The sequence below is a fragment of the Bactrocera neohumeralis genome, chromosome 3 (assembly GCF_024586455.1).
Source record: "Bactrocera neohumeralis isolate Rockhampton chromosome 3, APGP_CSIRO_Bneo_wtdbg2-racon-allhic-juicebox.fasta_v2, whole genome shotgun sequence".
In the NCBI taxonomy this organism is placed as follows: domain Eukaryota; kingdom Metazoa; phylum Arthropoda; class Insecta; order Diptera; family Tephritidae; genus Bactrocera; species Bactrocera neohumeralis.
The window spans coordinates 67,247,763-67,270,870 of NC_065920.1; the positions used below are offsets into that span (position 1 = coordinate 67,247,763).

The following is a 23,108-nucleotide window of genomic DNA, read 5'->3' on the forward strand; positions in this document are numbered from 1 at the left end:
TTCGGATAGAAGATGAGATGCTTTTTCACGTGATAGAATACAAAAAAATTGATTTGTTTGACACCTAAGCCCCCTTTCCGTAGACCAGGTCATATATGATTAATAAACTCTCTTCAGTGAAACAAAGTTGAAAGGTGTCACAAAAGTGCTTATATTATCGGCCTTGGTCGGCACATATATTTTTAAAAAAATTAAATATTAATTTAGAAAGTTTTTTACTAAAGTTGTAAATTAAAAGTTTCCCTCTTATAACAATACTTTTATTTACTCCTGTTACGCTTATAAGACGATGTGCGAAGAGTGTAAGTAGCAGTAAACACGAAAGGCAGTGAAACTCCGTAAAAACGGTTTTCCTGTCATTCGAAAGACACTCCAAAGGCACAGAAAGACACATTCACCTTGAATTTGTTGGCGTGAACATACATATATATGCATGTATGGAGCTTTGTATTTATTCACGTGGTATTGTATGTAATGTTGACTCCCAGACATATCGAGGCCTAGACATATTCGAGGAAATAGCACTTTTGCGGTTGCGAATGATTTATTGGTTTGCTTACGAACTCATACGGACTGTAACTTTTTTACTACACTTCGAAATATTAGAAAAACAGATATTTTACGAGCCCTTTGTGTCAACGATTCAGGAGTGTCAATAAGTTTCTAAAACAAAAATGAAAAAAATCGATAGACTAAAAAGAAAAAATCTAAATACAAATTCAGTAATCATACACAATAAAATCATTTCAACGCTCGTAACTTTAGTCAACAAATGTTTTACATCGAGTTACCGCACAACTTGGTTTTAAAGCCAATCTACTTATAAAAGTTGGTTGCTGTCCAATTTCCTCCATTTTCACAAAGTGTCATAAAAATGTAAGAAGAATGCCATGCACTAAATTTTGTCGAAATCGGTTGGTCGGGTCCCGAGATATGAGATTTCACTAAAACGTGGGCGGTGCTACGCCCATCTTTCGATTTTCACATCGGCTTCTATAAAGCGCTCTCATATATGATAAAATTTCATGTCTTTGGCGTATTTAGTTATTGATTGTATAAAAAAGTAATATAAAAGCTTCGGATGGATCAACCTTTCCATCACATTATCATTGATTTGACTGATGTATTTGCATTTTTAAAACGAATTGGAAAGTATGGAAACCCGAGGCCGTTTCTAAAGGTCAAGCGCCAGAAATGACGTTAGCGTCACTGAAACCGAACCATTTTCTTCCCGCATATTTTATCAAAGCGCATCTTGGTTCGTGCGATTGCCATAAATTGGGTAAGCTTTTGCGGCCGCGGTGAATTATGTACGTTTATACACATTTGCACGAATGTCGCGTGTCACACGTTATCATAAATTTCCAGTAACTGACATTCGACTCCAAAACAAGGCAAAAAAAATAAGAAAAAGCAGCAATAGACACAAAATCGGACAAGAACGGCCGATCCTGGCGGATGCATTTACCGCCCGATGACCACGCCATTATTTGTTGCACGATTAGAGGATGTGAGTAACATATAATATACTTGATTGTTATTGCATTCCAATGCTCACCCGCATATCAACGCACATGGCACCATGTTGCCGTAGTGCGGTAAACACTCGCAGAGTGTGACGTCATAGGGCACATCATTCACCTCTCAATTTGATCACAGTGCGAGTAGTATAAATCGAGAATATTAAGAAGAGACAGAATATGTTTATTATTAAGTATAAGAGAATACAAATTTTCTAGGCCCGCCTGCTGAGCTGTTTAGACCGTCAGAAAGCAATATCTTGAAATGATATTAAAACGGTGAAATTAATGATTCGGTTAGTAGATTCCTTCGGGTTTAGTGTAAAGAATATAACAATATTGCAGTTTTTCTCATTTTGAGCGACGACTTTTTAAAGTATATATGTATATTAAAGCGCTCCGAAGTTTTTTTCCTCTTTATCCTGTCACGCCACTCTACAAAGCTAAGCGAGCTACTTCTTAAAATATATGAAATACATATATACAATACATATAGTAATTATATTCACTCACTTCAAGTTTATTCTCCAAATCGGAGGCGGTGTTCCATATGCCATCGAAAGCTTGACTGGCTTTCAGGCGTTCGACAGCGACGTACTTGTATTGGCAATGAAAATTTTCATCTGAAAATAGAATAAAAATACGAAATGGTAATAAGTACAGAAAAGTAGAGTAATCAATTAAAAAGTCTTCGAAAAAATAGGCGAAACAACATCCATTTAAAATAATCAAAATAATTACAATCTACTCTACCCTACTATTAGCCTTACATTTATTTCGCTTACGTTGGCCTTTCGTGCTGCTTTGTGAACGTTTTTAAACTGTGATAGTTGTATTTGTTACTGACTTTTAAATAATTGATATTTGTCATTTGCTGTCAGTCAGTAAGTCAGTCACGTTGCTGCCATTTCGAATGCAAAAGACTACCAACGAAGTTGAGGAAGGAGGCGAAAGTAAGAATAAGCGAGTACCAGCAGTGTCAGCCGGTAAAAGTTGCTACGAGCTTGAGCCGGTTCCATTGGCATGACAACGTTGTGTTCAAGAAGTCTTGCTGTGGCACTTTAATGCCCCAAAAGCACTAACCCCACGGCGCCGGCTGTCAATGTTGCAAGCAACTGAGCGAAAAAACAACAAAAGCAACAAAAATACGAATATGGCAGAATAGGAAAAAAAGAGAGTAAAAGCAATAAGGCTGGGACCTCTACAAAAAGAGTTAACGGTTGTTTGAGGATTTTAAGAAACCCAAGTTAGGCACATTTGTGTCAAAAATGGAAACTGCGACATAACTAAGCATGAATTTTGGGCTCTCGATGGAATCTACTTAAGCTAAAATACATATATCCATATACATACATAAGAACAGTAAACGAATAGTATCATCACCCTTCATGCAATAATAAGTTTACTCAAGCGGCGTTAATCCCTTAACATTTTCTTGTATTGCAAATACATACATATCATACATACACATACATAAGTAAATTGGGCCTTTTGTGATTATTTGTTATTGTTATTGCGTCATTGATCCCATCTGACGTCTTGTGGTTACTGTTATTATTAATTTTATTACTTGTTATTGCCTTATTGTTAGCTGTGATTGACATTGATACTTGAATATTTGTTTATTTTATAGAATTGATTATTATTCCTGCATCTTTTTGGTATGTATGTATAAACAGATATAATTCAATATAATTCTTCTTCACAGCTGTCACTTGGATTTTTTGCCAATTTCCGGTGATTACTATCGAAGGCGAAATCGTTTGTTGCAATGTGCTGAGGCGAGTCAGAAAAGCCGAACGTAAATCACAGCACGATACCTGAAGAGGGAAGCGAGACGCATTTGCAGACAAAAAAAAAAAGAAAACGGCCGAAATATGTGGCTATGAAGAGTTTGCCAAGCTGGTCTTTAAGGGTAATGCTCGAAAATTTTACGAAAAGATGCGGCGACTAACAGATCATTCTCTTGTAGAACCCCCAGAGGTGAACCCTTGACTGATGCCCAGCGCATTGGAATTTAAATGTGCTCTGAACAATCCACAAAAAGGAAGACCCCACAACTGAGCCAACTATCGTGGGATAAGTCTAAGTATTGTGTGAAAGATTAAAGCCCATCGTCAACAAACTGATTAGCCTTATTAGTGTGGTTTTAGGCTCGGAAAATCAATGAGTGACCAGATGTTCACCATGCGCCAAGTCTTTCAAAAAGACTCATGAAAGGAAAATCGACACACACCACCTCTTCGTCCGATATGTCTGAACTTAGTATTCCCGCAAAATTAATACGGCTGTGTAAACTGAGTAGGCAATTGAGAAGTAAAGTTCTCTATCGACGAACAAAAACAAAACTCTATAAGTCACTCTTTATTCCCGTCCTGCAATATGGTGCAGAGGCATGGACGATGACAACATCTGATTAGTCGGGGTTACGAGTTTTAGAGAGAAAAGTTCTGCGGAAGATTTATGGTCCTTTGCGTACTGGCAACGGTGGATACTCCAGTCAATGAAACGATGCGCTGCATGAGGTATATGACGACATTGACAGAGTTCAGCGAATTAAAAGACAGCGGTTACGCTGGCTATGTCATGTCGTCCGACTGGACGAAAACACTTCAGCTCTGACAGTATTCGAAACAGTACCCGTCGGTGGATGCATAGGAACAAAAAAACCTTCAATCTGTTAAAAAGACCGTGTAGAGCGAAAAGGAACATTGACGAAGAAATATATGTATAGAAACTTTCTATAGTCAAGTTGTACATATTCGTAAAGGACCTTGATCGAGTACAGCATACAAACACAAAAATTATATTATGTAGCAAGTAAAAAAAGGATGTTCTATTTATTCTATACTTTTTAACGCGACTTTTCAAATAGGGAGATTCGCTAAATTTTGATCAATTTATTAGGTTTTTTGGTTCAGTGAAGGCAAAATCGGGATAACGAAGTTAGTATATTGCATATGGAGATCTTAAACAAGTTTCTTAAATTTCAGTCATTTGAATTGAAATTGAAATTCTTTTCCAAATACAGGCCAATCTATAACGGAATCATACTTCTAAAATCTCTTTTATTTGAACTATCGATCCAAATACTACTTGCAAACAACAAAAATTATTTTAAAATTTGTAGATAAGAAGCTAATTGTATTTTAATTAATCCTTTATAACTAAAAACTTTTCAAATTTGAAGTTCCATGGAATTTTAAGACATTAAAAATGATCTATGACTATTTGCCCCTTGAAGTGGAAAATATCGTATACTTTTTCGGTCAAGCCAGGAATAATAATAATAAAATACGCAAGAATACTTCCAGCATTCTTATAATTTATACCTGCCAAAAAATATCCTAACCTAAATCTGAACTGAATAAATGATAAATTGAGCTCTGACTCTGCAAATTATTTCCTTCATTATTTTAATTTAACATTTTTAAGCAAGAATCAACATATATCCTTAATGCGGAAATAATAAAAATGATGCAAATTGAAAGAGAAAGCCTAATAAACGAAAAAAAAATATTTATATATACATATGTACATACAGGCGAGCAATAATGCGCCTATCAGTGGTGCTTCTTCCCATCTCAATTCTGCTCACGTCCTCGTTGAACTGCTATGCTTGCTTTCGCTACCAATAGCAGTTCTCTGCTCATTCAAGCTTTCAGACACTCTATTTGGTTGAGATCAAGAATTACAAAAAGAGTGGAATGAAATGAAGGCATTTGTTGCAACAACAGCAACATTTACAACCCGTAAGCATTTTTGAACGCGGTCTTGAACCAGCCGCACCGACTTCTCATCTACTGTGGTATGCAACAGTCAGCAGCATATATCATTACAAGTGTTGAATAACAATTTTCGTGAGTGCTGCCGACTGCTGTGAAAGGCAACATGAAAAACCATCATGTGCTCATCATTGTGTGTGTAAAAGGAAAGTTAAATGACTATTTAAGAGTCCATTACGCAATTACCTCATTAAAATTAGCCAGTGAAGATACAGAAGTGACGTTATTTAAGCTCAAGCTCTCAAATTCTGAGAAGATTGTTTAAAGTCAATATGAGGCTGAAAATGTGAGGTAAAAACATATTATAATGGACTGTCACCGGTGCTCTCTTAAAACAAAAGTAATTGCGAAAGTAAATTTCAGATTGAAATTTGCACCAAAGAATATAACACATTACAAAATTTTAGACAATGGAGATTTTCAGCTAGCCCAACATTATGGTTAAAGCTTTTGTGTGAAATATGTGGTTGTAGGTCACGTTGTCTAACATCCACCCAAAATTTGCCACACCAAATGCGTAATGCGAACTTAAAAAACCGAAAAATTAATATCAGTTAATGCCATGTGTAAGTGTGTATACCACATACGTATAGATGTTTCAATATTTCTGAGTTAACACATGGACGTAGCTTGCTGCCTATTTATCTTGGAGAGTTACGGGGTAGCACTTTCGGTCATAACGAGGTCGAGCTGTTGTTCACAATGTTGAAATCATGTATGGTATACATATACGTATGTGTTTGTTACATATAAACGTACAATTTTATATGGCTGTGTGTACCAAGGCCACACAGAAATAGACTTCCAGCACTTTGCCTCATTTGCCATTTCGGTAATTATTTATTTATGAACTGAAACGGTTTCAATAAGTCATTTCGCATGACGCTTCGGTACCGTTGAATGCCAGAAGTGTTGGAAAATGAAGAATGTGTCGAGAAATTCAATACTCGTACAAGTGGAAACTGAAAGCGTTGATGATGGCCGGTAGTAGGTAAAAATAAGTGTTAAAGCGTGCGAAGACATGGACGTTGCGGGTATTAAAAAAGGAAAGAAAAAAATTAACCAAAAAAGTTTTCAGCAGTAGGTTCTAAGAATATGTCGATTATTTATTAAAAAGGTCAATGTAAATCGCATAGCTGTAACGAAGGTTACATTAAATACACTCGAGCGTGTCTCTCGTAATATTTAGAAACAAATATAAGCATGATTTGCCGCCTATAAGCAAGTACCGCTAATGTACACGTGTCCTCGCATACTCTCCGCGCACCATTTGGCTACGTATTCTGATTGACTTTCTTTCCCAGAAGGGTCTTCAAGGCTTGCGCTGTCTTTCAATCAATTTGACTGACATTCCTTTACCATTAATTTTCGATAACCTACAGTTCATTCTTATGTCGAATTAATTTGTATTCCGGTACTAAGTCAGCGCAACGATATTTAAGAAGCAAGCAAACTTATTATTAGATATACATTTTGACAAAAAAGCATCCGGTAATTGTAATAAAATTCCCGGGTAAAAGATATTTCAAAAAATGTAATTTGCTAAGTTGGTAGGACCGTCCTTAATTACTATGCCAAATATGAGCGCGATTTGTTAACCAGTATGTTTACAGCAGTTGCTTAAGTCGGTATACCTCAGTAGTGCGTGCGATTTTAACAATGGATAAGAATATCGATAAAAGAATTTCTCGTAAATTTTGTATTTCATACCAAATTTCGTGGGCAGAATCATTGCCAATGTTAAAAAGGCTTACTGTGATTCATTTTTATCAAAAACACCAGCGTATGAGTGGTATAAAGCCTTCAGAAACGGTCGAGAGATCGTCGAAGCCATTCTGTAAGACCTTAGAACTCTTCAACTGATGAAAGTATTAAAAAAACGAAGGACGTGGTGAAAATCGTCAGGTAAGTGTTAAAAAGATGACAAAAGAGCTCGACATCTCTCGTGAAACCCGTTCGATCAATAGGATGAAATAAAATTGGATAAATTAGCTGAAGTCCATCCCGAAAAGTTCTTATGAAAAGTGTGTCGAGGAAAAGAAATCATTGGCATAAGTATACATCAAATGGGGGGAGGGGGGTGGAGAATTACTTTGATGGCAATAAAAAAATAATGATGAGTAATCAAATATTTTGAGTTTTATTAGAATTTCCGTATACGTTTTGGTCATAAGTGTTTTACTACATCTAATATGTGAATACACCTACAGAAAGTGGAACAACGTAATAGTAATTCACATAAACAAGGCAACAAGAGAACAGTAAATTGCAAAAAATAAATAAATGAGTCCTTTATGTCAGTAGTTTCGACTATTGAGTAATTGAAAAACTTGAATATTTTGCAAAAAAAAATTGTACAAATGTGGTCAGTGTGGTCAGAACTATTATAAAACCTCTTCTTATAAACAAAAACGTAAATCTATATCATATTGGTCTAATTTCATGCATAGAGTGAAAAGAGGACTGAAATTAGTGAACACTAGATTATCGCAGTTATGAGAATGTTACGTTCAACCTATGTGAGATATTAATAAGACATAGCAAAAAGTTGTGATGCATAACTTAGGAGTCGGTACCAATAATGAGTCAAAGGCTGAAGATATTTTTCATATTAGACAAACTGTTAAGATTTTTTAGTTCTAGTTGTCTGGATCCATACACGCAGTTATTCAATTCTTTATGGTAAAATATCAGATATTAATAAGAAATGTTAAAAAAAAGGAGAAGGAATGAAACACAAATGGCTTCTGCGTGATCAACTTTTAAGTTTAGTTAAAACTCCTTGAGAAGCCAGTATTGGGCAATAAATCAAAGCATACTAACAACTCAAGCAAACAAACATCTACAACCGAATGCAATTATTGCAAAGACCTAACTGACGCATTTAATATTGCCGTTATTTAGTTAAAGCGCTTTGAGCATTTTGCCACCCACAGTAAATTATTGAAGTGACCAAAAGCTGACGTTTGCAAAATTTCAAAACGATATCTTAAAAACTGAGGGACTAGTTCGTATATATACAGACAGACGGACGGACATGGCTAAATCGACTCAGCTCGACATACTGATCATTTATATATATACTTTATAGGGTCTCCGACGATTCCTTCTGGGTGTTACAAACTTCGTGACAAACTTAATATACCCTGTTCAGGGTATAAAGATATCTTAGCCAACTCCGTTAATAAAATATAATTGCCGTGGCTTTTAGCACATAAGTCATAAGCTTCTCAGAAGAACTTTGTTTAACTATTGCCGTATTTATTTTAACTTGCTAGCTACTTTACCACTTATTGTCATATGTAGATAGATAATTTATCACTTACACCTTAGCACCCACTCCGGAATAAAAACCTTTTTTTTTTGTTATAGCCAAATGATTGCTTTTTAATTCGTTGAGGTATTTATGTACACAAGTTTTACTAATTCGTTCACAATATTTTAAGTAAAATGTTAAAGGAAAAATCTCCCTGGTCAGATACCAGTAGAGTGACAGTAGATGTATGGAAAAACCGTAAATTGATGGGCTCCTAGGTCGGATACCAATGGAGGTTGAACTAAAAGGTATAAATGTAAGTATATAAAACAAGTAAGGAAGGGCTAAGTTCGGGTGTCACCGAACATTTTATACTCTCGCATGCTAAAGTGATAATCGAGATTTCATTATCCGTCATTTACATATTTTTTTATTTTGCTGTAAAATTAATTATATGAGTAGTTTCTGAGATATGGTTTTTGGTCCATAATTGGGCGACGCCACGCCCATCTTCGAACTTAACCTGCTTATGGAGCCAAGAAATACGTATATCAAGTTTCATCATGATATCTCAATTTTTACTCAAGTTACAACCTGCACGGACGGACGGACGGACAGACAGACATCCGGATTTCAACTCTACTCGTCACCCTGATCACTTTGGTATATATAACCCTATATCTGACTCTTTTGGTTTTAGGACTTACAAACAAGCCGTCCTCTTCCAGGATGAGGGTTTTTGCTCGTTGGGCTGTGGAGAGTTATGGTGGGTTGATATACGGCGTGTATTGGTGTGTGCGTGGGTGTAGACTTCTGCTTCCATTTGAAGTGTGTTGTCTCCAAGTGTGGTGAGTGTGCCAGTGTTGCTTTGTGAGTGGTGTGTTGTGTGGTGTAGTGGTGTATGAGGGCGGGAAGCTTAACTCATTTAGCCAATTGCTTTCAACCTCAATACTTCTTCCAACCTTTGCAAACCATTTTATAGTACCTGGTCACCTTTAACATTGCAACAATGGCTTAGTATGTATTTTGTCGTCACGCAACGATAGCTCGTAGTCGGATCACAGTATGCCACTTATTTTTTGGCTTCTTCTTATTGCAAAGATTTTCTATTTGATTGCTACCCATTTTGCGGGCGTGCGACGCCAACAGAAAGTGCCCAGTTAGTATTCTCATCATGTTTCTACTTTTTCGTTACCAAATTCATTACCACTGCAGTGGAATAATGAAAACTTTATTTTATTCTAACGCAATTGCCAAACTAATTTATCATTTTGAAAAATTACGCAAATTGTTTAAGAGCAAAGTAACACATAGAGGCAATAAGAAGTCGAAAGAAAAAGGTCAAAATACAAAATGTTGCCATTGAAAAAGCACATCCTACACTTAAAGTCAACATTTGGAACACAACATAACCTTTTTTTTAATACTTTTTACGAATTATTAGGTACGAAAATTTCAAGAAAAATGCAACAAATCAATTGATTTTTCTAAATAAATAGTTACTGAAATATGTATTTAACGCCTTAATGCAAACTCAGAAAAAATGAACGCCCAAGTACATACATTAGTATGTTATATATATACATATATACAAGTATATCTTATAATTGGGTTAAAATTATCGTGAAGTTTTCGATGTGAACTAAAGTAGCAACTGTGTGAAGAACAGCTCTATTTTACTGAATGTGCTTTATAACTTTCCCGACTTCATGCACAACATTCAACCAGAAATGAACTGATATGATTATAGTATTGTAAAATAGGGAATTATGGTTATCATTGTTGTAGTGGTAGAAAACATTTCTGAGGTAATTTCGAAGTATTTTGCTGAGTTGACAGTTTTTGGCCGGTTAATAATCCGGGTACGTACCGGTTACTTAGACCCGACTGTCATTGGAATAGCGGAGAATCAGTAAATCGTGATTATGGGTTGCACTTAATCAATTTTGAAGGATATTAAATTATCGTAAAGAATAAGAGAACCAATTACCAATTGCCTTAGTATCAACGACCACGACAAAGCCTGCTCTCAGGCATCAAAAGGGAAAGAAAGAAGATAATTTCTAAAATTTTGTTTAAAATATGTTAATCCCTGACTTTTGAAACTTACTTAAAAAGTGTAAATTCTAAATGGTTCATAAATTATATCTGGGTTTTCTTAATAGATTGACGGAAGTCATCCAAATTCAAAAGGTGACTGAAAAAATTCATGCAGTATTATTTAATTTTATTTCAATTTATGTACCGTTTTGGTTGGTCGAAGATCGCCCACTCACTCAATAGAAAACCTTTCAAAATAACAGTCAAATTTCCAAAATTTGCAATAAGCTTGAAACTGTTTGGTATTTGTATGGCAGTATGTGCTATGAAGCATTGCGAGCTCCATTGAATACTCTACAAGTTCACCAACCTGCACAGCTAAATGCTAATGCCCGTAATTTACCATAAAATGGGCAAACACAGACATTGAAATCTACTTGTACTTTTGAAAGCTAACTGTAGTTATTGTTATTATTGTTGCACATTTAACTCGGAATTGCAAACAAATTTACTTTGCTCTCATAGCAAATTGATAATATAACTAATGGATTTGGTTCGTATGCTAGCAGAAGTAAATTGCCGTAAGCTGGCCTTTTATTGCACATTCATATATACACAATTCCGTCAGTTCTCACCCACATTCGTTCCCGCATGGGCCCTCCCCTGACTTTCATCGTGGAAATAATATTACAGAAAAGCAGTTTATTTTTGGTTGTAGCTGCAAAATTGCATGGTAATGGAGTTGTAAACATTCGCTGCTGACAAGGCGTTTCCACACAAAACTGGCAGACTTACTAATCCGGGCACTCTCCATCCATATGTAATTAAAGGTTTTATGCAATAAGGAATAACGGGACGGATAAGCCTTTTTTTAACCGAACAAAACAACTGTTGTGGTTAGATGTTTGTGAGGACATTGGGCATAGTATTTTCACTTTGTGGACGCAGGAGCGGTTCTAGAGTAGAATTTCGGGGGAACTATATAATTTTGTATTTGATTTGAGAAATGTGTAACTGTAGACTATAGATTACAGCATAAATTCAATATGGTGTTTGCTCATTTTATTAAAATTAAATTCAATAAATCTAAATTCACTGGAAATAATGTATAACTTTTCACTTTTGGGATGGGATTCAATATATCTCATCCTTAGAATCTTTTTCTGCGAAGGTGTATATTTTTTCCAGTTATAAAGTTTATAGGCAGTATTTTTAGTGTGAACTTACCAATAGGATGACCCAGAAATGTATTTTGGTTATATTATTATATTATTTTTATCTGCATGGTCGTAGAATCATCACTTAGAAATTATAAATAATTACTAAATATTGAGCTTACAGAAAATACATAGAATTAAAATGTATTTATTATGGCACAATTTATATAAGTGTATACTTATATTATATAATTACATACATATATTTACGTTATACAATAAATCAGAATGGTAGAATATATACTTTATATTGGACTTTTAAAGTTCAGTTGCTAGATTCAAGAGGAGTAGTCATCCTTTAGGATTATCATACCGTAGGGACCATAAATGCATGCAGCGTAGTCTTGTCAATACGGGACAAGTGCAGTAGAGATGCTCCATTCTCTCCCTGTTGCACTGCTCTAGACACTTCCTGCAGTTTTCTTGATCTGTCACCCCATTCCACGGGCGTTTGTCGCCACTAGACAGTGAGCAGTTAGTATTGCCATCATGTTCCTACAGTCTCTCCTATCAAGTGCCAATAGGAATATTGAGTACTTGCGATCTACCGTTTTGCATAAGACTTTTGCAATTTTGCATCCAGGTAGCTCGTGCCAACGGGTTTTGGTTTTGTTTTAGACAATTCGTGGGTTTCCCAATATTGATCATATTTTCGGATGTTACCCGTACACCATTATTGGCAATCTCGACTACATTTTCATTGCCTCAATGCCTTTATGGCCTGGCACCTAGGAGAACTGAAGTTGCGTACTTCTGGCGAAACTTTCCAGTGCTGCTCTTCTTCAAGCAAGGCGAGCTGAGTTGTTTAAACCATGTTCGTCTGTCTGTCTGTATATACACAAACTAGCCCCTCAGTTAGATATCTATCTAAAATTTTGCACCGTCCTTTTTTCCGTAAGAAGCTGCTCATTTGCTGGAATCGCCGATATCGGTCCGTTATAGCTATAGCTGCCATACAAACTTCGTGATCCAACTCAAGTCTTTGTGTTGAAAAATATTTGAAAAAATTCACAAAAATTTGCAAGGATTATTATCTCCTAAGAATTTGTTCATATCAGATCACCATGGCATATAGCTGTCACACAGACTGAAGGATTGGAATATATTTATTATAAGGAATCTTTTGTAGCTTCTGTTCAGTCAAAGTTAACGTTATTTCTTGTTATTAAATTTGTTTTTTCCACATAGCGTCATAACAATAACCGGTTGTGTAAACTATACTTACTAAAACAACGCACCACTATGAATGCATATTATATACATACATATGACTTTTTTTTAATCCAAATTCATTCTGTTGGCTACCGTGCCCGACTGCAAGTTGCAGTTACCAAAGGAAAAAACGAGAAAAAACGAAGAAGAAAAAGGTAAGTAACATCAGCAAAAAAATCAACAAGAGCAAGTTCTCCTATCACAACATTCGTTAAAACTGCAAGCAGAAATATGCAAAAGTAACAGCAACAATCGTAGAAATTGCAAATTGAAAATCTTGGAAATTTCACAAACTGTGTCTAGGTCTGGGGCTGTGTGCCTCATTAAAAATGAGTACTTCTGTAAGAGTGCGCAATGAAGGAGAGCAACGATGGCGGATATTTGTGTAGGAAGGTAAACTTTACTTACTGAACGACCTTTTCTGACTTGGTCGTCGGTCAGCGTTGCAGTTTCAAGAGGTAAAGTTCAGTTTCTTCAACTCTTAAAAAATTCTTATAATTATAATTATTTTAATTTTTAATTATTTTTGTAATGCATGTATAAAGAAACCAAAAAATAATTTCTGGTTGAATTGAGTAAAAACAAGAAAAAACGTTAACTTCGGTTGCACCGAAGCTAAATACCCTTCACAGGTGCTTTGCAAGCCCTTGATTCCGATCGTTCGGTTTGTATGGCAGCTATATGCTATAGTTAACCGATCTGAACAATTTCTTCGGAGATTACATTATTGCCTTAGAAAATAATTTATACCAAATTTCGTGAATATATCTTGTCAAATGTGAAAGTTTGCCATACAAGTGGTCTAATTAGCACTTTAGCAGTGTCGAAGAATTATCACGTATCAAATGTACTGTAATGAAAACAGCCAAATTGCCAAGAAATAAAAATAATGAAATAAAATAAGAACTTCCTATAAAAGCAAATGCCTTGAAGAAATAAACAACAATAGTCACACATTTGTACTTTGTACATTAAAGGCCTGAATGACTTAAATTTGCTGTTCGACTAACCGTACCGTTACGTTACACTGTGCGCCTGCGGTGATCTATGGGCTCATTGCGATTTATGCGTTTCAATTACAACAGCTGAAGGTAGGATAGAAGAGGAGAAGGTGTTACTCGTAACACCAGCTTGCGGCAATATGCGTATATATCAAAAAGACACAAAAGTTTCTAATGACCATAAGGAGCAGAGCGAGAAATGCGTGACAAGCTTGAACGATCTATAATGGAATACAAACAAACAAACACTCATACAAGCTCTTATATGCCCACATATTATAGTATATATATAATATTTATATCATCTATATATGCAAACAGATATATGCATATGTCTTTTAAGTTGTGTAATTGTGGATAGTTGTGCTATAGGCTAGAACACGCCACTCATATATGGTAGTCGTCTGCGAACACTTAATGTCACTCATACGCACTGTCAGCGAGACAATTCAAAGTTGCAACTTTATGTGAATGCATGCGCTGGTAACGTATGTATGTATGCTTGGTTCGTATGTGTAAATGTGCGGAAAGCCTCGAAGAAAAGCGAATAAAAGGAAGTGTAAGAATTTATGACAAAATAATAACCAAATAACAAATGAAACGCAAAATATTTAATTATTTTAATTTTTTTTATCTTTTCGATCGACTGAAAACGAGTTCCACAGTGAAGCAATTTCAGTTTCACACCGAGGCAAATCCGGTGAATACGGTGGTTGATTAGTGGTATTAATTGCATTTTTAACTTTGTATTCGGTCACAAACGTGGCTCGATGTGAAAGTGCATTATCATCGTGAAAAATCTATAAATTTTTCTTTCACAATTCCGACCGTTTTCGACGGATAATAATAACTCCTTAATAACCGTCTGTCCTCCTGCATCACCTTGCTTTTTAGCGGTTTTGACGTGTTTTTTTGTTTTTTTGGTTTCAGCTCATTTTTTCCCTCTATACTGATGATTGTCAAACTTATAAACCCATGTCTCAGCGGAAATTATAATGCTCTCCATGAATCTGGGATCGGAATTCGCACGATCAAGCATGGCAAAAATGATTTGTTTACGGTAATCTTTTTGAAAAAAATTTAGCTTTATTGGGACGAATCGTGCAAGAACGCTTTTCATACCTAAAATATCTACTAAAATCGTTAGAAAGGACTGGCGAGAGATGTCTCTCTTACCATCTTACCAACACTTGTCTGACGATTTTTCAAGCACGATATTCGTGGTTTGGTGCACAATGAATTTGTTTCGGAGAGACAGATGGTCAATAGGAAGTTCTACTTGGCCGTATTTAGGCGTTTACGTGAGTTACTTCAGTCGAAAACGTGATAATGCACAATCGCTTCGAGCCACGGTTGTGACCGAATATAAAGCCAAAAACACATTGAATACTATACTTTTATATCGATCAACCACTGTATTTATCAGATTTGACTCCATATGCTCATGAAAAGTGTTTCGCGGACTGGAAAGATCTTTAGCGTAGGCTGCGAAGTCAACCATTATATACTTATGCACCTAGGTACATGCTATATACGTGCATGTATCTCTATGTTAGCGTAAAACGGCAAGTAACCTGAAGTGTATGTGATTTGAAGAGGGATAGAAATAAGAGAAGAAAAAGGGGAAAACACAATAATGTGATAACGTGTCGTAAATTAAATTAGCCATCAAAAGTTTTGCAAATCACCTAGAAAAGGTATTTCAACCCAATTTGCCAAAGAATAACTTTAAGCTGTCAATCTTACCCAACACAGCTTAAGAGTCGATCGTGTCTCTTAAGACCTCACCTTCTGAAATTATTTGTATCATCAAAGAACTTAATCCAAAAAAGGCGCCGGGATATGATAATATTTCCCCAAAAATGCTAATTGAGTTACCAATTATTGCTGTAGAGGTGCTCTTTTTGCTCTTCAATGCAATTCTTAGTTTCGGATACTATCCAATTTCATGGAAAAAGTCGCAGATTGTCTTGATAGATAAACCTGGGAAAGACTTAAAACAGCCGTCTTCATACAGACCAATCAGTCTTCTACCCTGTCTTTCAAAAGTATTTGAAAAAGTATTACTATCAAAGATAACTCCTTTCCTCCATGAAAATAATACAATACCCATGCATCAATTCGGTTTTCGTGCAAACATGGCAAATAGAGCAAAAATAGAATTACTAACGAGATAAGAGAAAGCTTTGAGCCCAGGAGTACTGTTCAGCAATATTTTTAGATGTAGCTCAGGCATAAGGTGTGGCACGAAGGTCTTTTATACAAGATTAAAAAAATTCTACCTTTAGAACTGTAGAAAACATTGGAGTCTGATTTAAAAAATAGACGATTTGTGGTAAGAGTGGGAGATTTCATATCTGATGAACGACAGATAAGAGCTGGTGTACCCCAGGGCAGAGGCCCAATACTATACATCATATATACAGCAGATCTTCCAACAGCTAATAATGTTTAAGCTTCAACTTTTGCGGATGACACAGCTATAGAGCCGTAACAAATGCCACATTTGCAGCATCACGAATATTAGCACGAATTTATTCGAAGAGTGGCTTGGCGTATAAACGTGAATGAACAGAAGTGTAAGCATATTACATTTTCGCTAAGACCAAAAATGTGCCCGGCACTAAAAATAAACAATATATTAGTACCCCAAGCGAACGAAGTAACATATCTTGTTATTCACCTAGATAGAAGGCTCACGTGGAGAAAACACATCTCTAGTAAAATAACATGTATGAAGATTAGAGCTGCAAATTTAAATTGGCTTTTAAATAAAAACTCAAAACTTAGCCTAGACAAAAAAGTGCTTTTGTATAATGCGGTCATAAAGCCGATTTGGATGTATGGCATTCAACTGTAGGGTACAACCTGTGCAACCAATATTGATATATTACAAAGGTTTCAATCAAAAATGCTTAGAACAATCACGTGTTCACCATGGTACATGCGTAACGAAAATATCCATAAAGACCTTGGTATCCCTATGATAAAGAAAGAAGTAGAAGACAGCAGAATTAAATATATATCTAAACTCCGAGATCACCCAAACCCTCTGGCTAATGCTTTGGACATTCCTGCGATCAAACACTACTTAAAAGGAGATATGCCAGCGTACTAAGGAGCAACGTATCACCAAAACAGCTCAATCACTTGCTTGAGCCTGTCTAGTTTTTAATTAGATTTAAGATTTTATAACTTATTGTTAGGCTTTAAGAAAAAGCAGATTCAATAAATAAAATAAAATTTTGAAAAAAAAAAAAAAAATCAAAAGTAACAACAACTACAAAATACGCAAAAAGTGTGTAAAGTTTTCCAGCACTTTGCTTTGCGGATTAGCAGCCCATACGCATAAATTTGCATCGATATAATATAGGCACTTCAGTGGTTGAAAATAAGTACATAAAACTCACATACATACTTAAACGAAGAAAACCGGTTATAAAATGGCAATAAAAAGTGCAACGATGAATACAAGAAAGCAACAGACAATAATTGAATAAAATTACGTACACTGGCTCAACGACTTAGTGGCAGCTCCTTTGGCAGCAACAAGATGTGGCAAAACGATAAAAATGAGGAAATTAAAACAAGTAAAAGTTAGCAGCTGTGACACACTTTGATTTCTCACGAAAACCTTGTAAGGAGCCAGACATATTCTCCATACAATCATGCAATCTAAAATCATGTGCATGTTGAAAAAATAATGTATCCATGGGTGTAATGGTGTTTGCAGCAACTTTATGCTTGAGCTTGAAATAAATCTTTGCATGCATTCGCCAGTTTTTGACACGCTGCATTGATTTTGCTAAAAGGAAGTGTAGTAGAGTTGACATGGCTACAAAAGTATTATTAGACGAAATTTTGACAAATAAAATAAAGATGTGAAAAATTATCTAGATATGACAACTCTGCTTTTTTTTACTGAAGAAGTTCAGCTGAAGAAGTGGGATTGGTTTTAAAAGCTAAAATTTACACAAAATAATTTCCTACAAATATATTAATATACTTTAAGTTGGTCGCCTTGACGTGGCGAAGGAGCCTAAGTAATAGTTAGGCGCACATCCCAAATGGGAACGAACTTTACTCTTACGAACCAAGAAGGACACTTCATAATTCCCGCAATGGTGATCTGGACGAATAAACTCTCGGTTTTACGCCCTTTCCGGCCAACTCGTGGGACCAAACATGGACGAAGCAAAAAATACAACTACAAACTTGACGACAACTGCTTCGACTTCGGGAACTGCTACGACATATCGATTTCCAATAACGGAATCCGACAAAGACGATCTACTCGACGACGAGACGATAAATAGTACTACCGGACGTACCAGCCAACGTACACCGGTAGTGACAGCAGCGAAAACCGACTGATTTGAAAGCCTCCACCTCCAAAGCTACTATGAGTACCAACCAAAGTGCACTGGAAACTAGAGGAGACAACCAGAAAAAGAAATGAAAAAAAATCTCAGAATCAACTGAGGAAAAACCGGTACCAGAGGGCAGTCTTTATACTTGGTCTGCACTCCCTCCTACCTACCACCCTATTTTCTTTTCATCCAAATATTTATCGTTTCCAACCAGAATTGCACTAAATTTTTGCAAATCGCGAAAGGCAAATCGTTGGAATCGAGGCGGTGTATTGCTTAAAACCTGCTTTAGAGACTTCAAAAAATAGATTTTTTTTGAGGAGTTTTTTGGCAGGGAAGGAAATAATTGATTAAAACGAAATTTCTACCGGAATCAAAAAATCCAAAGAGACTCATATTTTTTAATAATTTTGCCTCTAGTTAAACTAAAATAATCAAAAAAAAAAAGTGTAAAATTTTACAAATTTTTTAAAAATTAAAGAAAAGTGGTGATTGACCAAAAAAAATTTACTTTATGGGGTTTAAAAATATGTTCAAACTTGACTTTTCTTAGGTTTTTTTTAGTTTAAATAGAAGATAATTTAATTCTAAAGATAATAAACTTTGCCCCAATTCCAAACGACGTTTAGTGCTTTTTCTATCCTGCCCGCCAATTAAGAAAATCGTAAAAATGAAAAACCGAGAAATCGCGCGTCAAAGTTTTCGCTTTCTGCCCAAGCGCTAATATATCTGCTAGACGCTCGGTCACTATTTCCCTTCTAGCTTCGAAAATATTTCGAATTCCCATCTATAACTTTGGGGACATATTCTTAGATAATTTTTAAAGAGATTTAAGCAAAAAAAAATCGATTTTTTAATATACTTAAAATTTTGAAAGCCTGCGTATGCAACAAGGAACTTACGATCGTTTCAGCAGCGAAAATGCTAAAAATCTATTTTCGTTATGCCAGAATAGTGTCCGCTTTGCGATAACAGAAGTTACCAACTAGTTGCAACTAAGCAACAACATCGGATGTCGCATTGCACCACAACTCCATTAATTTTTGCATTTTAATAGAAATAAGTATTTTTGTGTTATAATGTCTGCAATGAAACTTACATACAATTCTTCCAAAACATAGACTTTTTCAACTTCGTGTTGCACTGGTATTTTGGCATTGAAATTGTAACGGATGATCCAAATAAGTTACTTTTGTTCAATCACGGGTGACTCGTATCAGTTTTTGTTCAGTTTTGTTTAGCATTTCATAATTGAGAGACTTACAAACAACGTTCTGTAAAGAGTGTGTTTCGCGCGATTTGATCAACTTAACAGAGTACTATTCGCAACATTATCACCCATCTTAAGACCCGGCATTCACTGTTGGCTACATGGTCCGGCACTCAAAGTGTAACCAATTAAAGACACACATTCGGTTTAGAAAATTATTTTTATTTATTTTAAAGGACAAAATGTGTGATCATAAATTCAGGACCAATTCACTTTTGCTCGATATGACCACCTTTTGCCTTAACTATGGCCTTGAGACGGTCAAAAAACGAATAGCAAGCTGCCCGAATGTGACTTGCCGGTATTGTGGCCCACTGACGGACAATGGCTTTCTTCAGCATCTCGAGACTGGTGCATTTTTTACCTCGGACCTTGCTCACCAAAATGGCTCAGAGAGAATAATCCATTGGATTCGCATCTGGTGAATTCGAGAGCCATTGTGTGGTCATAATGAAGTTCGGAACGTTGTTTTTCAGCCATTCTTGGTTCACTCGCGCTTTGTGAGACGGTGCTGAGTCTTGTTGAAACGTCCATGGTTTGCGACCGAAATGTTTGTTTGCCCACGGCTTCAAAGCAGCCTCCAGAACACTTTTCCGATAATATGTCGTATTTACTTTGACGCCAGGCTCGATGAAAAAAATTGGAGAGCGCCTATCTGCGGTGACAGCGGCCCAAACCATTATTTGTGGCGAGTGCTGCCTCTTGGTGGCCAATCGATGACTTTGATTATCCTATGAACGGTCGGTCAAGTAAACCCTATCGTTTTGAGAGTTTACGAATTGCTCAATTGGAAACATTTTTTCGTCAGAAAACACAATGTTCGGAATTTGACCGCTTTCTGCTTCAACGCGAGCATCATGGGCCTTTGCTCTCCCAACCTTACTTGTATGCTGCTTCGGTGGATATCATGGGCCTTTGATTGGACATGGATTTCGACCTTGAGCTCATTTTTCTCAATATTGCAGTCGGATGCTGTGGCGTTTTGCGATGCTACCAGTATCATTCTAACGAGTGATGGTGCGATAAACAAAAACTTTATTCACATTAAGGTGTTTGAGCTCACGAACAATTGCTGGCTGTGATTTTCCAGCTAAATATAAATCAATCACACTATTACGTTTGAATTCCATCGCTGATCACTTTTTTTGCGTTCACTTTTGGCAAAACGCTTTTGTACACTTGTGAACAATTCTCCGAATTGTTACTCAGCAAATTTGTAGATAGCTGATTCCAGTGCGACACCTGCGCGAACGGACTGCACTTCGAGTGCCGTAATATTCGACCAAATACACCACGTCCAACACGCAGTGAAGAAAATGCAGCAGCCGTAGTTGAGAGTATACACGTAGACCGGGAATGCGCATTCGGTGTCGATTGCAGAATCCGGACTGACGTTTGGAACGACTTGGCTCATTTAACAGATTGTGCAAGACGTTTTCTTACGAGTTTATATATGTTTATGTTATTACAACGCTCTGCCAGATAAAGAGATCATAAAAGTTATGTTAACCAAGAACAGTGTTAAGTTTTGTGTGAAAGTAAGCTAAGGAAAAAGTAAGGTGAGTTACAGAAGGAAGCAGAAGTAAAAACGGTTAGTAAAGTTGCTAATAGGCCAACAAACTCGGCTAAGAATTCAGTAAAATTTGTTGACTTTTTGAAAATATTTAGGATAAGCTCTAACATCTAAAATTTCCAGGATGTGTAGGTTTTTCACTATATGTGTTTACGTTCTGCTCTTTTTCCAAAAATTGCACAAATGAGAGCAACAGTAAAGAAAACTGGTATAATTTATAACTCGAAAGTATGTTCTTGATCGGATTAAAGAATTTTAGGAAATATATGTATATTAGCGACATAAGAAAGAAATGTCTTTTCGTGTAATAATAAATATTCCATATTTAATTTAAAGTTTCTTTGTTTTTTTTTTTTTTAATTAGGGAGCCTCAAAATGAATCACCCTATATAAGAAATGTTGATATCCTTAGCTATGTCTCTGATGCCAAATCGTCGTTTTCTTTACTTTTGCGTTATTATCGTCATCAACAGCAGTGAATGAACTACTCGAATGAGGCAAGTTTCGAAGATTTCACGATCATCCCTGAATGCTGTATATTCGGTAGGATTCTTAACAGATTCTTAAAATGAGGTAGTAATTTCAACACATTTTATACAGGAAAACTATTTATCTATGCTTTCCCCAGAAAGCTTTCGATTTTTGTTCTTATGAAGACTTACTATTTTCTAAAGTTTTTGAAACAAACTTGCTTAAATTATATTCAGCTTAAGAGTTTTAAGTATGCTACTGATGAAAAGCCAAAAGTTTGTTAGTTATCTATCGGAAGAATTCAGAATTTATATAAATATGACTATACTAAGCTTTTCCCTTACTTTTAAACTTACATTTCCAAGAGTAGAAGAAGTTTATACATCCAAGATTTTGTGCAAATGGGCAACAATGCTGAGTAATCCATGCACTACTTTATGACACTTGCATAGCGAGAAAATAGTAACGCGTGTTTTTCCGTTACTTTTACTTTCCCCACAATGCTTTTCGTAGCCACCTGTGATTTTTCCGGGTACCACTATTTTATTTTTTTGCCTTAGAACTAACTTTTAATTTTTATGCTTTCAACTTTGCACACACTTTCAGTTTTATTGCTGGAGAAGACTAACTGCATGGAACTTTTCTTTTACGTCTTTGTTTTAGAAGAAGTCGAAGTAATACTGAATGTGAAATCCTTTGCAGGATTTCCACTTCTTTTCGTGATTTATTTTATGCCTCACGTTTCATTGCACTTTTCGGGACGAACTTTTATGGCGAACACTAGATAAAAAAGATGGCGAAATTATCTAATGGCAGAGTAATGTGGCGAGTTTTTGCATATTAGGAGCACATTTACGCATTTTTTCAAGCGGAAAAAATACACTTTCACTGCATTTGCAACAACACCCACTCCCGCCTCGTAACTTTAGACTTTGTGGCGGCGACGCTACTTTTGTTGTCTTTATTGTTGCTGTTTATTGTTTAGCCTTGCAACGGCTTTGCGAATTACCGACAAACCTGTAATGGCACGCCACGTGGCTGCGTGTGTTTATGAAATCTTCAACCGCAGCAAAAAGAACGAGCAAAACAAAACCGAAACAGACTATCCCTCGGTATTGCAGTTATGGAGTGATTGGTTTACGTGAGTTTCAGGTGGCACGTAGAATGCAGACAATCGTCGTCAAGCGTCGCGCCGTGCAAGGACACACAAGCGCCGAATGACTAGACGCAGCACGACCCGACACAGTGCCCAGCGTGGCCAGACGTAACGGCTTGAGACGCCAAGTGACACTCAACGAGAGCCTGAGAAGTAGGCGGAAGTGTCTGACGCAAGCACGCGTTTAGTTGTTTGTGTATGTGTGTGTGTGTGTTTGAGTGAGTAACGGCGTGTGAG

At 36.2% G+C, this 23,108-nt stretch overlaps 1 protein-coding gene across 1 annotated transcript in view; it reads right to left on the reverse strand.

Moving 5' to 3' along the window:
* LOC126752934 (ADAMTS-like protein 3) overlaps positions 1 to 23,108 on the reverse strand; it is a 376,477-nt gene that overhangs the window by 353,019 nt on the left and 350 nt on the right. Inside the window, exon 2 of the transcript XR_007666058.1 lies at positions 22,072 to 22,495. The gene's annotated coding sequence lies outside the window, so the exon portion shown is untranslated. The remainder of the gene's footprint in view (positions 1 to 22,071; positions 22,496 to 23,108) is intronic.